We start from the raw sequence: 4,665 nt of genomic DNA on the forward strand, positions 1-4,665 counted from the left end.
CATTCTTAGGAATGTCTAAATTCATTTAAACTAGCAATTCCGTATTATATTTATAAATCTTTATAACATTATACAAAAATTAGATTTTTCTTAAAAACTGAAATTTTGCCGGGAATGGGGCTTTAAAATATTTAGGTCTTTTGAGACGATACCGTGTTAAATATTGTTAATTTACGATGTACCGTGCTAATTGGGAATAAGAACTTATTGGCAGGGTTAGATTAGACGTCATGAAACGTCAAATGCTGATTGGCTAGGTCTACCGTGCGAATAAGACTCATAAGAGCTTATTCGCACGGTATACCGTGCGAATAACCACTTTCAAAAAGTAAACTGCCTAGCCTGTGCCCTAGCCTAGCCTAAGATGGACCATAATATAACAAAAACAATTGCGTACTTACTAGAAGAATAATGCGTCTATACTATTATGCTGCAGTTACGTGATAAAAATAGGACCTTTGATCTATTTTTTTGAAATCAGCTACACACACCGAGTAATACACAGTCTGTGGGTGTAAACCAAATATTTTCTGTATTTGTAAAAGTTCTTGTGTTGTTAACCAAAGATCTAGGTGTGAACCAAAATTTAATAGTGTGAACTTCCTGGGGAGAGGGGAGAGAGGGCGACACACAAGTAATTCTGAACATCATCATCCTTAACCTCTATGATCCTAGTCACAAAATTCTTATTCTTATTGGAACAAGAAGTGAAAACATCATTAACAATTTATATCACTAGTAATTAAATGGTGATAAAATTTTGCATAATTAAAACAAAAAAAATCTACTTTGAAGCATCTTTTACTTGACAAAGTTCATTTTCTAAAATGTTTATGGACTTATAACGGCTTACCAGATACTTGATGTTTAATAATACTAAGCCTTCCTCCCGCCCGCCCACTGGGCTTCTTTTTGAGGTTCTACGTTAATGTAATAATAGGGCGACAGAATGTTATCAGGGAATCATGTAAAAATATTTATGTTCGTCAATACAATTTAGACTTTTATATAATGAGTTACAGCTTTCCGAAAAATAAATAAATAAATAAAAATAACAACAACCACAACAAAATGTGTACATATTGTCAAAATACGAAGCAAACAAATATAAAAACATAAATCCATTCAGAGTATGCCATAAATCACAATTTCAAACCATTATTAAAAGGTAAAACCTATATTAAGAAATTATTGACAACATGTCGACGGTACAGCGAAGATTTCTCCACGCATGATCAAAACAACTTTAGGTAAATTTTGATATCAAAATAGTTCACCGATATATTAAATTCTGAGAACAAATTAGATCAGTCTAGCATGATGCATCTGATTATTAATGGTATTAAGGTAAGCCTAGCTTATATTGTAATTATTTAGCGATGTATTTTTTACATAAAAAAGCCCTCTCAATTGTATACAAATGTATTACCAACAAGAATAGAATTAAGATCCCCATCACTATAGAAGACAAATACATGAATGAATCTTGCGTTGTTGTCTGTTATGGAAATTCTAAACAGTTTATTGTTGTCTCGATCTCGGACCATGAAGGTATTATAGTAAACTATAATATCTCTATCCTCGGACAAACAATCTCCCATGGAATTTTAGAAGACTGAGAAACAATGCCACTTTTTTATATAGACCCTTCGTTCGTTAAGCCAAAGTAAATTATACTTTAACAATATACTGAATATAAACAAATTAATCAAAATACTTTCAGCAGCTAATCAATTTATTTTACGATAAGAAGTAACTCATATTGTTGTTTTTTTTTCTCTCTTTTGTGGAGGCGTCCCACTTTTATTTGTTCCTTCATTTCTTTGAACATAAATACTGTTTTATTACTATTGACATATTTATCACTTATTCTGAATTAGTACTATTATTATTATTATTATTATTATTATTATTATTATTATTATTATTATTATTATTATTATTATTATTATTACGTTTCTCTCACGTCTGCCACCTGCAGGATTAAACAATCCTTTATAAACCAAGATTTTAGAACACATCTTCCTGTAACCAGAACCCCAGAACTAGCCCTCAACTGCCAAGCTATTCATTTTTGGTTTTACAAGTGGCATTTCCTTTTCTTAAACAATTATTAAATAAATTATATTTACATATACATTATACAATAATACGATAATTTAATTAATCCAGACCTTCCATAAAACAATCAATGCAACAATGCATAATCACCTAATTGTGAAGAAAATGATGATAATATAAATAATAGTAGTAATTCATATTGTTAATTAAAAAAGAAGCAACATAGATTTATATTTACTTACTTGACTTGTGTTCCAGGAGCTACCGGGAACAGAGGCCAAGACATTGCTTGGCCTCTCGCTGAAAACTTCAACTTTGATGTACGGCGCAAATTTAAGCAGGTGGTCAGAACGCTTCTGCGAACGCCGACTTAACATACCGTCTAAAAAAAGCTCTTAACTACAATAGTAATGTGCTAATTTTTGCGAATGACCTCGAGTGTGCTCCTATTTGATATTAGAATAAAAGTACAGTATAAATTCATTGGAATGTTATCAAAGCCTCGTACAATCCGAAAAATGAAGAATATCGACTCTTCCGCCTGCGATAACTTAAGGTGATAAATCCTTTTCGAGATCTTTTTTTAAAATTTGGGTTGGTAAACGGTATTGCATTATTCTAAGGTGGGTCTAACGATAGCTTTGTATAATTTCATTAATTCCTAGTCTTCAAAAATTAGATAGACCGATAACTTTGTATAATTTCATTAATCCTGGCTTCAAAAATTGGACCGGTTGATCATGCCTAATTTCATAATGGTTAACAAAACTTGAATCGAACGTCACCGTCTCCGAAGTCCTTCTCCGATTCAACAACTTCAAGTTCCGCACCATTAATAAAGTATGAAAAATTAATTTCATTTGTTCTGAAATGAATTCCTTTATATTTCCCTCATTAAAGTGTCACTGCCACTTACATGACCAATCAAACAAAGCACGAATATGCCTACAATAAGTGAGAATCGCCAATTGAATCAACAACCCTATAAAGTTTGGTGTCATCCGCAAAGAGCTTATCAGAAACATTTTCATTGATCATTGATAACAAATTGAAAAGGATGGGTCTTAAGATCACGTTAGATTGAAAAGAGAGATGACCATTAACAGAGACACACTGAGTTCGATCTGAAAGATATGCACCAATTCACGACAGAAGCTCATCACTCATCACTTTAACTCACCTCATCTATTATTACTAAATCATTATGTGATATTATAAACGAATCATTAGAAAATTAAATAATCCCTCTAGACTGGAAACTAACACGGACTAGTCCTGTATTCAAAGGTAAAGGTGAAACACAAAATGTAAATAATTATTGCACAAAAATTGTGGAAAATATGTTAAAACCCAAATTGTAATTACTTAAACGAAGCTGAGTTGATAAATATCGATCAACATACCTTTAGCAAACACCACTTCACAGTTACATGCCTACATAATGTTATCGATGACTGGCTCGAATCTATGAATAACAATGAAGTGAGAGCGGCATGCTCTCTCGACTCCACATTGTTTCTCATTTTTATTTACTATATATCTCAATAAATATTCCATGGTAACATCAGTATTTTTGCTGATGATATTATTTTATATGTCTCTAAAAAGACAAATACTGAAGCCAACTCAAAATATGCTTTATAATATTCAACTATGGTCTATTTTCTTTTTCCAAAATGGTACATAGGAAATAAGCTAAAAATTAATGCTGATAAAACTAAACTTTACGTTAAACAGCAACAAGTACAATAGAGCATGACAGTTTAAGTAGGCCCTATCCAAGTCGATCAAACAGAAATTGAACAAATAAAAACAAACATATAAAATATCTAAACATATAAAATATAAAATATCTAGGCATTGAAATTTTATGAACACTTAAAATGGGATTATCACATTCAAAATGTATACAAATCTGTTAGTTATAAAATCCATATGTTAGGTATAAATTGGCAAAACCCCCAGTAAATCTCTATTGGTAAAACTATATACAAATACAATTCAACCATGTATTGATTACTCGATCTCAGTTTGGGGAAATACGTTAAATAAAAATAAAAATATATCAAAACTTCAAAAAAAAGAGCGGCAAGCATAATTTTAAATAATTTCGACTATAAAAATTATCATCATACGGTAAGTAGTTATAAATACTGAGGAAAAAATAAAAGAAATAGAAAAGGCTTTGGAAAAATGGCCAATATGCGAATTAAAATTTAGTAATTTTTGAATATTTGATAAGGTAAAACTTATTTATAGTTACATTACATTACAGTTATTTTTAATTATAATTAGATATTACGTAATATATAGAATTTGACTTATATTTCAAGTCTTATGAAGTGTGCATATTTTACCAATAAGCTGGCGTCTATTGAGTGACCTGCGTAGTCGAGCGAGAGTAAAATATGTTTATTGAAGGAGATGATAGCTGCCCTCTATAATCAGTGAAGACCTCAAACTTTTATGGATTTTTCCCCCATCGATTCTTAAGTTTGAAAACAATTAGATTTTAAGTAGGTTATATTACTTTCTACAACCATGCTCTAGATATACGCTCCCTCATCCAAAACATAACAGAAATAAGACAAGTATATATTATTT

General features: G+C 30.8%; 1 protein-coding gene across 1 annotated transcript in view; it reads right to left on the reverse strand.

The window, feature by feature from the left end:
• Window positions 1-566, reverse strand: part of LOC117115735 — a 28,481-nt gene extending 27,915 nt beyond the window's left edge. Inside the window, exon 1 of the mRNA XM_033259658.1 lies at window positions 402-566. The gene's annotated coding sequence lies outside the window, so the exon portion shown is untranslated. The remainder of the gene's footprint in view (window positions 1-401) is intronic.
• Between the last annotated feature and the right edge of the window lie 4,099 nt (window positions 567-4,665).

Source organism: Anneissia japonica, unplaced genomic scaffold (assembly GCF_011630105.1).
Source record: "Anneissia japonica isolate Jap-2015-1 unplaced genomic scaffold, ASM1163010v1 scaffold3262_len730253_cov190, whole genome shotgun sequence".
NCBI lineage: Eukaryota > Metazoa > Echinodermata > Crinoidea > Comatulida > Comatulidae > Anneissia > Anneissia japonica.